This window comes from Ixodes scapularis, unplaced genomic scaffold, assembly GCF_016920785.2.
Source record: "Ixodes scapularis isolate PalLabHiFi unplaced genomic scaffold, ASM1692078v2 PGA_scaffold3__209_contigs__length_174095766, whole genome shotgun sequence".
NCBI classification, from domain to species: domain Eukaryota; kingdom Metazoa; phylum Arthropoda; class Arachnida; order Ixodida; family Ixodidae; genus Ixodes; species Ixodes scapularis.
This window is the reverse complement of record NW_024609868.1, coordinates 38,983,619-38,995,881: the sequence shown is the minus strand read 5'-3', so window position 1 is coordinate 38,995,881 and position 12,263 is coordinate 38,983,619. Positions and strand designations below refer to the sequence as shown.

General features: G+C 46.5%; 1 non-coding gene across 1 annotated transcript; it reads left to right on the top strand.

The window, feature by feature from the left end:
* Positions 1-566: 566 nt before the first annotated feature.
* Trnaf-aaa lies at positions 567-648 on the top strand. The gene has a single exon. It is a non-coding gene; the product is annotated as a tRNA-Phe (tRNA).
* The last annotated feature ends 11,615 nt before the right edge of the window (positions 649-12,263 follow it).

The window sequence follows — 12,263 nt, the reverse complement described above, 5'->3', positions numbered from 1 at the left end:
CTCCGCTCGTGCTCTATCTTCAGCAGTGCTTTCTTTCGCACAGTCTCAGCTGAGACGGTGATTCCAGCAAGCCGGCCCTAAAATCGTTTAAAATGCATGGCGACGGCCGCCGAACAAAGCTGTCACCCAGTCCAGCGGTCTTGGTCACGTCACTTTTTCGGAAAACAATAGCGTGTAAAGCCCGGTTGTACGCTGCTGAGCAAGGTAATCCGTACGATCAACTACAACAACATTCCACGCTGCACGATGAAGCAAACATGAAACATACAGCTCTGGTGGTGCTGATGATACTGATTTTATTGTTTATATGTAGTGCTGATGGTGCTGATTTTTTTTTATTGCTGCTATAGGTAGTGCTGAGTTCCGGGTTGCGTTTCGACTTCAATATTACTGCTTTATGGTCGGTGAAATGCAGAGCCATGGATGCAAAGTTTAACGCGATTATATACGCATTTGACCGCAACGCCCTCTCCTGTATATACGTTGAGCGGCTACATGCAACGTTTCATCCATGACATCCCCAACTCTTGAGCTACTACGACATCTCAGAGCTCCCTACTCGACCCGCAGTCGTAAACGAGTGGTTAAGGCGATGGACTAAATATCGATTGGGGTCTCCCCGCACAGGTTCGAATCCTGTCGACTGCGCGAACATTTTCTTTTTTCTTTTTCTTTTTTTTTTTTTTTTTTGTGAGCACGGACAATGCTAGACTCTAAGGAACTTCGTCCGTAAAACAAAAGTGTCGAAATGTTTGCTCAGTTTTCGTGGATATAGCTTCCTTTCGGGCGAATGCAACGAACTATGCATACCATCCCCACGAACCACCCGTTTCATCACTTTGAGTACTTGAGGTGTAACTTATTACACGACCCGGCGATTAATTCCAAAGCGGGTCGCCACTTGTGCGAGCCGCCGCGGTCGTTACGCGTGGGCCACTTGCGCGCACGAGTGCGCAGTGGAATAAAATTGTTTCTCTTCTGAGTGTTCACTATTCTCTCACTTTTTATTCCTTATTTTATAGTCTGTTTGTCACTTTCCGAGGTCTCCTCTTCTCTTCAACGTTCTCCCCTTTCCCCTTTACACAAGATAAGGTTGACAACATCGTCCTCTGACAAATACGTGCATGGCATGCCAACGGGAGCCGGGCCCAGACGAGAAGCATAAAATTGTATTAGACTAGAAACTTTTATTTTATTTTTATTATACTTTTTTTTTTACAATTTAGGGTTACGTTTTATTTTTTCAAATCGGGCGTGCATGAGCTCGGCACGTGCTTGTGTAGGCTTCTCGTGCGTGCGTGGGGAGGTAAGTAATGCTCGCTGTCCCGCCGGTTTAATTGGGCGAACGCGTGGGTAAAGCGCGCTGAGCTTACCTAATTCTCGGTCATAAAGGAAGAACGAGGGAAGGGGAAGGAAAAAAGGGGAGCGTTAGGGAGAAGCTAAATTGAACGAAAGTTTCAACGGCTCCGATCTAATTTTGCGGCATCAGCTTGGCGCGTTTGTTTGAAACCCGTTCAGGAAACGACAGCGTCAGCAAGACAACTTAAAAAAAAGAAAAACGACACAAGGTTGTTAAACAATTGTGGGAATGGCGAAGTTTCTTTTTCTTTTTTTCTGTACCATAGTCATGTACATATATTGCGATCGTCGTGTATTTTCTTCGTCGATTTGAATGTCTTCTTGCATGATTGATTGCATACCTGCACTCTTTGTTTATCGCTCAAGAGAACGTGCCTAACATATTCATAAAACACAAAAAGAAAACGTAATAAGACTACAGAACATATTAAAAGGCTGCTGGCAAGGTTCCGCCGCTTTTCAGGTGCATCTTACGACACGTCAAACGTTTTGTCATGCATGCGTCGGCGGCTGCCACCAGAAGCTTCGTCGTTGTAAAGAGTATTGTCCCGCTACTTGTCAAAGCCACTCTGCAGTGTCGGCCTGTACGCTCCGACGAAGCGATAATATTAGTAGAACAATGTTCCTGGGAGATGTCGTGAGCGACGAATGTCCCTCCGGCGTTGCAACTAAATCGTAATTTTAGTGACAGTCGGCCATTTTACGCCGCTGTCAAGACGCCGTTCTTGCAGTGCGTGTATTGAACGTATCCCTAGCGCCGTGCTCGGTCATCTTTATTCATTATTTGACCCGCTGCGGGACAACCCGGTCCCTGAGAGCACGGCACTAATGTTAGAAATGACCTTGGAATGCGAAAGAGAAGTCTCTTCTCGAAGAAAGCGTGCGGTGTCTTCAAGGAGCGCGCCGATCTGGCTGTGTCTATATCAGATAAAAAAAAAAGTTGATAAAAGTAAAAATGGCTTGGCTACTATCCTCGTTGCCTTGCAGCTGTGCAATTTTTCTTAACGAGACATACGAAACCGAAACAATAGATTTTTTGTGCATTTATTTATCGATAAAAAGTACAAAAAAGTGTACAAGAAAAAAAACTTTTTTTTCGTACCTTTATGTACTTTTTTATTTAATAGATGCACTAATATTCGCGCAGCAGAATTGAATATGTGGATCTTAATTTCTTTCTAGAATGCCTTGCCCTCTTAAAAGCCCGTTTTTTTTATGCTTCGTCATCGCTTTTTCGAAAGGTGGTGTTGTGTTGTAAAGTCGTTTGATAGCAAAGCGTGCACACGATGCTGCGGCTGTAACACAGCTACATCGCGCGCGCTTTATAACGTAACTAGAAGTATTAAGTATATCGAGGTACCTTCTTAAACAAACTTATGTTTTTTTCGTTACTTTTTTTTACAAATTGTCAAAGAGTTTTTAGTTTCGCAAACGTCAAACAGTTTTAAGAAAACTTTCTTTTTTTCCCGACACGCACCACATGTGAGCATAACCAAGAAGCGTGCATGGAGTCATTTCACTGCGCAGGTGTTATCCGGGAAGACCCCTGTAACTCCAGTTGTGTACGCTGTCATCTGCAACACTGTAAAGAGACATCATACGAGAAATTGCTGGAAAGTGACAAAAACTCGATGTCGTTACCCACGTTGATAGTAGCGGAACAATATAACTCTAACGTCGATAGACCAATAGCTCCAAAAGCAACAACAGCATCGTAAACACGAAAATGACGTTTTAGATACTGCCAGTTTAGTTTTACTAAATTTTGCTGGGGGGATCGGTGGCCAAGTGGGCTAGGGCACCCGAGCTCTAAGCACGTGGAGCGAAGGATAGCGTTGCAGAACCCAGGGATCCTGGGTTTAATCCCCAACCCTGCCCCTTCAAATCTGGATGAGGATCGTACCAGCGTGCGGTCGTGTATGGCTACTGCGTGATGCACGTTAAAGACCCCAGGCTAGCGGTTGTACCGCGCTGGCTAAATTGCTATTCTACAGCTGAGAGACAAGTCACCCGTTGAGGCAGACTAATACCCCATTCACATGACCGTAAAGGTACCTTTAGCTAAGTGACCTTTATTCTCTGCGGCCAATCAATTAACAATCTTTCGCACGTGGCGTGTGCTCGCGACCGAGAGCATGGGCTGATTTGCCGATAGCAAAGGGACCTATGTTAAAGGTGCCTTTATGTTGACCGTGTGAATGGGGTATTATATCAGGCTGTATAAACATTGTGGATGTTCTATTGCCACTGTCCGATCGGACCGCGCTCCGCTCGATCACCGAGAAACCAGACAACACCCGCGACCATAAGAAAGTGTTTACTAATTACAGTTCTCTCAGTGGTCTGTCCGCTGGGTTAGCCTCCCTGGTTTTGGCGACCGCCGCTGCGTTGCCTGTCTGCCCCGATGATGCAGGTACGGCTCCGCTCCGCGATGCAGGTCTGGGACCGCGGTGAAGAATCTGTACGGGGTCGAGCGCGCTCTCGCCCCTTCCGCTCTTGAGCTCCACCAAATTCGACTGCCGCCGCCGGTGCCGTCACGTTCCCCCCTTTTTCTTTTTTGTCCCTCGAACCTCGTCGTGAGCCTCTCTTCTTCTTCGTCCCCTACAACGTACACACAAAAATTTAAAAAAAAAAAAAAATTGCATTAAAGCCCCGTTTATATAGTATAGCAGCTACACTGGTTGCCTATCTATAAATTACCGACTCTGTCATTCTATCGGACGACCAAGAACAGAAAGCACAAGCGTACAGAATATCAGCCAAATAACATAAATTGTGTCAGCTCCCGCCCAAAACCTGCCATAGCTTATCTCCAGCGCAGCTCTTGTCAACGGGCTACTGTCGTTGCAGGCTCCTGATCAATATCTGCCTAAGGCTACGCTGCCCAGCACTGGCTAGAAGAAGGGGAAATCGCCAAAATAAGACACTAAATTCAGAGAAAAGAATTGGCCATGTGTCACGAAGCGATGAAATAGTAGCTGCGAAATCTTTAGTTAATGCCTTCGAGGCCCTTCCGCCTTGTTTTCTTCCTAATTTTTTTTTATTACTATTTTCTTACGAGGACTGTTTTGTTGAATAATGTTCTAAACGTATGCTTAGTACTTGCTTCTTTCTGCCTTCCTTTTTTTCTCTTTCTTTCTTTTGGGTTGTAGGCGAGTGAGGCGTATCTACTGCGTGTTTAGAAGCGTTGTACAGCTGCAACGGAAAAAGAGTAGCACAAGAGACCGATGACCGGAGCGGCAAAACCGCGACACGCGGCGCTATTGTTCCCCGAGCTCGCCGATAGCGAGAGTGCAAGTCATGTTGCACTTCTCAAAGTGGGGGGTGGCCGGCAGAAACTTGAGGGATAAGATAGCTTTTAAAACGCAGCCTTTAAAATAAGCTGCCTGCTGCCGGCCGCCCCCGCGTTGAGACATGGAACGTGACTGTCACTCTCGCTATCAACGCGCTCGGGAACAAGAGCGCCGCGTGTCGCGATTTTGCCGCTCCCGTCGTCGGTCACTTGTGCTACTCTTTTTCCGTTGCAGCTGTACCTATCTACGTTTTCCTTGCGCCGCGAAGCGTGCTCAGTGCCGGCAAGCGTGCTTTTCTGCAAGGAGACTGTTGTTGAGGTGAAACAAACCGTGAATTGGCGGACGCAATACCCCTGTCAAGGAATAGAGATGTCGCGCCGGTGAGCGAAAACACAGAGAAAGAAAGAGCCAGAGAGAAAGAGGAAGAAAAGGGAAAAAAGAAAAGGAGAAAAAAAAAATTAAAAAAAATATATATGAACAGCAGTGTTTGATGCTTTTTTGCCTCGAGGTATGTACATGTTACGTCACGCGATATGGCTTTATACATTTAATCATCTCGAAAGCAGCGCGGTGTTTTTCACTTTTTTTTTTATAATAGTTAGTATTGTGGAAGCTCCTCCGAATATTTTTAGGTAGGAAAGTAAAGCCGGTCCGACTGTAAATATTTCTTTTCAGCCGAGGTGTACTACAAAAGTAGTTATTGTTTTAGTTTGTTAGGTTAATGTTTTGTTTCGGGCGCGCATATACGGTACGAATATGGTATGAACATCTTATATTGGGCTGCATAGGCACAAATAAAAAAAAGTACCACCGTGTGTGTTTTTTTTTAATTATTTGTACTTAAATCTTCGCTAGAAGTGCACTGCCAAGCATTGTCATGCAATTAGCATGTGTAAAACGACATGCCGATATTCTCTGGAAAATAGTTTTCTTTATCTCAGAACAATAGGAAATAGTAAGTAAAAAATCCGTTTACAACTCCCTGTAACGCCGAATTAGAGCGCAGCTCTTGAGGAGGAGGAGGGGAATGTATGGAGAGGGGGCTATACCCCTCCTCCTCTCGTGCTGGCCCCCATTTCGGGGAAAATTTTCCGCTAAATTTAGCGGAAAAAATTTCCCGCTAAATTCAGCGGGGAAAATTTTCCGCCAGATTTAGCAGGGAAAATTTTGCGCTAGATTTAGTGGGAAATGTTTTCGCTAAATTTAGCGGGGAAATTTTTCCGCTAAATTTAGCGGGAAAAATTTCCCACTAAATTTTGCGGGGAAACATTTCCGCTAAATTTAGCGGGGAAATATTCCGCTAGATTTTTGGTGGGATTTTCCGCTAAATTTAGCGGAGAAGTTTTTTGCTCTAAAATTAACGGGGAAACTTTTCAGCTACATTTAGCGGGGAAAATTTTGGGCTAGATTTGGCCGAAAAAATTTTCCGCTATACTTCGTTTCAGCTTCGGTCCGATCGTGGCCGATGTCATGAGCCGAAGGAACAATCAAACAGCGAAAGAGGCACAACGTCATAGCGTGCTTTCTGCAGTTGATAGGACCAGCCGATATTCGTCGTTTCTTTGTGCGTGCTCCTCTGCCGGCTAGTTCGATAAGGCGCAGAGAGCACGCCATGACGCTGCGCTTTTTGCGCTGTATGATTGGCCCTTCGGCTCATAGCATAGGCCGCACTCGGACCGAAGCTGAAACGAAGTATAGATTTAGCAGGGAAATTTTTCCACTAAATATAGGGGGAATTTTTTCCGCTAAATTTAGCGGAAAAAGTTTCCGCTAGACTTAGCGGGAAAACTTTTCCACTAGGTTTGGCGGGGATATTTTTCTGCTGAATGTAGCGGGAAATCTTTTCCAGCGAAGAAAATTTTTCGTTATATTTAGCGGGGACATTTACCCATCATGCACCGCGCGGTTACGCCGACGGCGACGGCGACGCCGACGCCGACGCCGACGCCGACGCCGACGCCGAGGTTGGCGCCGCTCAAGCCGGAAACGGGCGCCTAGGAGCTGCGTTCTAAAAAAATCACAGAAATATAATAGATGAAAGGAGTCATCCGGTTGTTTCTGAGCTAATATAATTAAAATAGTACCAAATTCTCGACGGCCGATGCGAGAAAAAAGGACGACGTATCAGCGCAGTATAATACGCACAACACATTACGCACAGTATTGTGATGACGACCCGCACTTGAAAAGCCTAATTCTTGACCTAGAAAGTGTACAGAGACTGGCCTTGCGTTTCATTTATTCTAGATATCGCAGATTAGATTCGCCGGCAGAGCTGTATGCGCTGTGTAATCTTCCGTTGCTTCAGTCTAGACGGGAAAATAAACGCTTGAAGCTTTTTTTCATGATACTTTCTGGTTCATTGCTCATTGACCAATCACGTTACCTAACCCTTCATCAATCCCGTATCACTCGTAACAGACATTTGCGTCACCTACAAGAGGTTTCGTTCAATAAAGATTGTTTTAAGCATTCATTTTTTTCTCGTACGGTGCGGGACTGCAATCTGTTGCCAGAACATGTCGTTTCTTCCAATGATCTTGAAGTGTTCCTTTCCCAGTTGGACGCCATCTAACTATTGTTTATTCTTGATTTGAATTGTTTTTTGGTGTTCCTTGCATTGTGCTTCGTTGCCGTATTATTTTACCAGTTGCTTTTACAAGTGTAACTCGTTGCCACTCATGTCAAAGTCCTAATCAGGACTGACAGTATGTCAAATAAAAAAAATAAAATAAAAAAAATGTAAAAGACGTGCGTGGGAAAGCTTTTATAATATTAAACATGTGTCACAGTCGTACAACGGTTACGTGAGTTCAAACCGCGCTCTTAACCACTCCACGTGGTTAAGAGCGCGGTTTGCGTGGGGAGAATAATAAACAGTAAAAGAAAAGAAAAGAGTGGTCTCATCCCCACTTCGTCTTTCCCTCTAAATAAAGTTTAATAAGGTCAAGACCGCTCAGTTTACTTGCGCTTAATTAACCGATGTCACTCAACCAAGACGTAATTTGTCATTATCGCTTGTACGAAATTTAATAAAAGAAAGGTTAGGTAAAAAAACAATAAAACGCGAATTCAATTTAGGCTCAAATCCGTCGAGCCCATGCCCAAGTACTTGGCCGTAACAATGCGTATTCCTTGCTGTTTTTTTTTCTTTTGTTTTTGTAATGGCACCAGCGAGAGTTCCACGTTGGAACACATCTCCTCTTTGAAGAGACTGCTGATCGATACACCGCAGTTTTACCGGGGAAAACAAGCGTTATTAGTAGCTCATAGTCTCAAGCGAACCGCCCCTTTGAAATTAGAGTTAGAGTACCACGAAATCCATGTCTTGTTTTAGAGACTGGAGAACAAACAGGCAGCAACGGATGGCGGTTTTTCTTCTTTTTATTTACGGGTCCCGACGTGCTATAGTAGGATTCAACTTAAAGCGGCTGTGCAACGATTTTAACGTTGAAAGAATTGGCATCTTCTACTTTTGACATTGTTCATCTTGTCACAAAGGACAGAAAACACACCTCCTTGCTTCGAAATGTTGTGATTCCGCCGCGTAATTGCGAGGCAGAAATTAGAATATCCCCCAACCTGCAGCCGCGAGCGGCGGCCATGAGAAACACGCGGCGTAACGTCAATGGGGGGTCTTGTGGAAAGATAGCAAGCTGTGCGATCTTGTCATTCTAACATAAATATGAATGCGTCAAAAACCTGGTAATCATCGACCAAACTTTTATAATACGGAGTTTTAGTGGCGCTATCTATCCTAGGTCCACAAGGCCGCCAGCTCTCTCTGCTACCGCGAATAGCCGCCACAAGCCGGAGGGGGAGGGGGACAGAGCCGGACGGGTATGGCCGGACCCGGATGAGACTTTCCTCCCTTCACCATATTGTTCGCGCTGCGCCCGCCAGTATGCGATCACGTGGTCGCGAGCGGATGAGTTCTCGCTGCTCACTGATAGCTCTAAGGAGAGAACTTTACGGGAACCCCGCGCCCACCCCATCGACGTCACTGCACACGTGACCCGGAAGACGATGTATGAGTTGAGAGAAGGCAAAAACCTCGATATTTTTTTAAAAATAAAACTAGGGTATTCAGGCGAAATCTGTTTTCTGTAGTTCACTTCAGAAGTGTCAGGCATCAACTTCCACAATTATTTAAGCAAAGCCCTGAAATTGTTGCCCAGCTCCTTTAAAGATACGCCTAATAAACACCGCGGACCAACCATACGACGGCATAAAATCACTCCGCAGACCAACCCAAAAAAGGCAGTAGTCATAACGAGTTAAGTCGCGGGCGGGCTGGAAGAAGATAAAGACTTTGGCGGGGCCCAGGTTCGCCCCAGGGCCATAACTCGATTTCTGGGCTTATTCGGATGAAGGTGTGTGAGTGCGCGCGTGCGTGCGTCCGTGCGTGCGTGCGTGTGTATGTGTTTGTGTATGCGTCGCCGTCGCCGTCGGCGTAACCGCGCGGTGCATTATGGGACGCCTGACGTCACTGGTTACGTCACTGAGACGTCATCAGTGACGATGACGTCATCACGATGACCCCGGTGACGTCACGTAACCCCCTTGAGGTCACGCGACCCCCTTGAGGTTACGCGACTCCCATGAGACCACGTGACCTCAATGAGGTCACGTGACCTCACGCACTTCACCTCGTCATCCTTCCTGCTAGTCCTCTCTGAGCGGCGTCGCCGTCGCCGTCGGCGTGACCGTGAGGTCACGTGACCCCCATGAGGTCACGAGGGTCACGTGACCTCACGGTCACGCCGACGGCGACGGCGACGCCGCTGAGAGAGGACTAGCAGGCAGGATAACGAGGTGAAGTGTAGGGAGGAGTGGTATACCCTCCTCCTCAGTACCCTTTCCTCCTCTTACTCAAGAGCTGCGCTCTAATTCGTCGTTATAGGGAGTGCGTCAATTTTCATTTTTTTACCAGCCCATTCTGTTTTTGCGGGTGAGTAGGATGCACCAATCTTAACAGACATCAGCGAGACGTGTGTTTTAATAGCGGACTATCCAGTTGCAAGTAGCGTTCTGTGTTGTTCGTTTCCTTTACTTGTCCGTTGTTTTTAGCGCTTTTAGCCTTGGAAATTGCTCGTTGCTGAGTAATACTGGCTGGCATACTAAAGCTGTGGGGGGAACGTCTGGTGCATTTTCCACTTAAATATGACTATAGTGCAATCAATAATAAAAAGTTGCACAGAGACGTCTCATACACGTACACTTTTGTTTTGTTGCCACCACCGTTTACATTAGGCCACTAAATAAATTGTTGCAATCAAGCGGTAATAAGGTCGATGACTTGAGTCGTAAAAACGCTTCCTGTAAACGGCTCTATTCTCACGGGCTGAATATTCCGCGAATTTCGGGGAGTGCAGGTTTCGGGAATCTATCCCGATCTCAAACATTTCGCGAAGTGGAGTCGTTCATAGTATGGAGTGATATACTTGCGAGATAAACTTTTGCTTATATTAGTGAAGTCGCAAATATTGCAAAACTTATGTCCTCGGAAGAATGAAGTCGTTCTCATTATTTATTTTTGTCTAACAGTAAGTGGGGATTGACGCACTAGTGAGACTTTAGCCCTTAGAGGACTGTTTTTACTCCAGCGTCAACGAACGCAACGCGCGCCGGCGCATAGTGACGTTCGTCGGCCACTACGCCGCCCACGTCGCGGCGAGAAGCACCCGAACCTCTGTGTTTATAGTACAGCGCAGTCCAGCGCGCCCCGACAAACTGCTCCATTTTGCGCATGCGCGTCTCTGGCGAAACCGCGTCGTCTCTCGCAGTGCATTTACGTTTCCTGGTCGGCACCAATCATGCGATCGGTCGGTGTGGTCGGTCTGTCCGTGCCTTGTGGTCAAGCTTCGAAGCAGCGATTCGGGGCAGTGGTTAACAGTTCGAAAACAAGCAAATGATGTGGATAACGAGTGAAACCCTTCATTTATTTGTTTTCGAAATGTCACAGAAATGTTTGGGGCAAAAACAAAAAAAATCACAATATCGTGTACGTCGAAGCTAGCCGCTCGGCAAGTTCGCCGGAGTCGTGCCAAACGACTCCGGGTGAATCCGCCGAGATACTTCGATGGAAGTGAGTCACTCGATATTCTGCAGCGACCTCTTTCTGACAGATGGCCAGCGTACTATCGTCGTAGCTAGCCTTTCATGCTGACTCAAGAAACTGACAACGAAGGGAGCGGATGATGCCTAAATTAACGCGATATACGCGTTCAAAATTGTAGCTCCCTCTTTCCGGAGCCCATGCAAACAATCTAAGATTCAGTGCCACTTTCATCGCGTACTGCGACTCTCGTTTCCAGGCCGAGACACCCCAGATGAACATTTATGGCCGGCTAAATAGTTCAGATATGCGTTTCTGGGTTCGCTCTTCCCCTAGGCTCTACGGCGCTTGTTGTCTCGATCGGGAACGGCTGTCGTTGCGTACGACTAGCATATGATAATATATAGCGCACGTATCAGCCTCAGGTCATCCTTAATCCTAATTAACTTTACCTCCGGCGCGTTTTGGAGCTTCCAGTTTTTGCCGGCACCAACGTGCATCTGAGTCCCGCTCGTTAGGCCTACGAAGCCTCACGGGGAGTATACATTCGGAGAGGCCCACGTCCACGCACACATTCACCGTTAAATATTCACACCAGCACAGGAACCCGAGAACAGCACACGACATACGGAAGGCAGGTTCGGATCGACGAAATGAACGTCCCACACACTCCGTCGTACTCCGACATCCCAATACGCAAATGGGGCGCTCGCGGATTACGACGCCAGCGTCGGCCATCGCGATCGGGCGCGTGCGCTCGTCGACATTACGTTGCAGCCATTCAGAATCTAATGTTTCCAACGGAAGTGATTCATGTCCCACCTCCTCCCATAATAGTATACCATGGCGTCTCCGGAAGCGGAAACAGATAAAAATACAGGAAATATATTCGAAAGGCCCTATCAGGCTATCAGGGTGGGATCTGATATTATTTATATTGACATATAAGCTAGTCATCCATCTGTACCTGTATATAAATATATATGTTTTGAAATAAGATCATGTATAGCGGTATTCTATATTTCCCTCGGCTTGTTCCGCCCGATTGCGCCTGGTTGCGTTCCAAGCAAAATTGATATGATCTTTTTTTCAGGCAAATTACGATTGTCTTAACGTTCCCTCGTATCTCATTTCAGGGCCACTGCGTCTTCCAATGTTTAACGCAGCGCTTTTCGAAAAACGACTCGGAGAACTAGGGGACAATATGCGTTGCCCCTGTTCGGTTGACTGGGAGACGTCGGGTCAACTCTACCGGAGAGGAACGCACAGCGAGGGCTGTAGGTTCGATCTCCGAGCAACGCGAAGTGAAGCGAAAAACTACGCTATATTCAATAATGCTCGCGGCAACAAACACTTTAAGAAATCCAAAAGAAAACGACAAAAGGAATTTTGTAAAAGGCTTTTCGAAGGGGGGCGGGGGGGGGGGGGGGGGGGAACGGGCGGGGCATTTGACGAGCGAGTCGCCGCCGATAAACGAAGGGTCGTGAGGCTCTCAGAAGATGTCGCTCTTTCCTTTGTATTTTTGTTTTATTGTGATGTCAGTTGTATTCTTC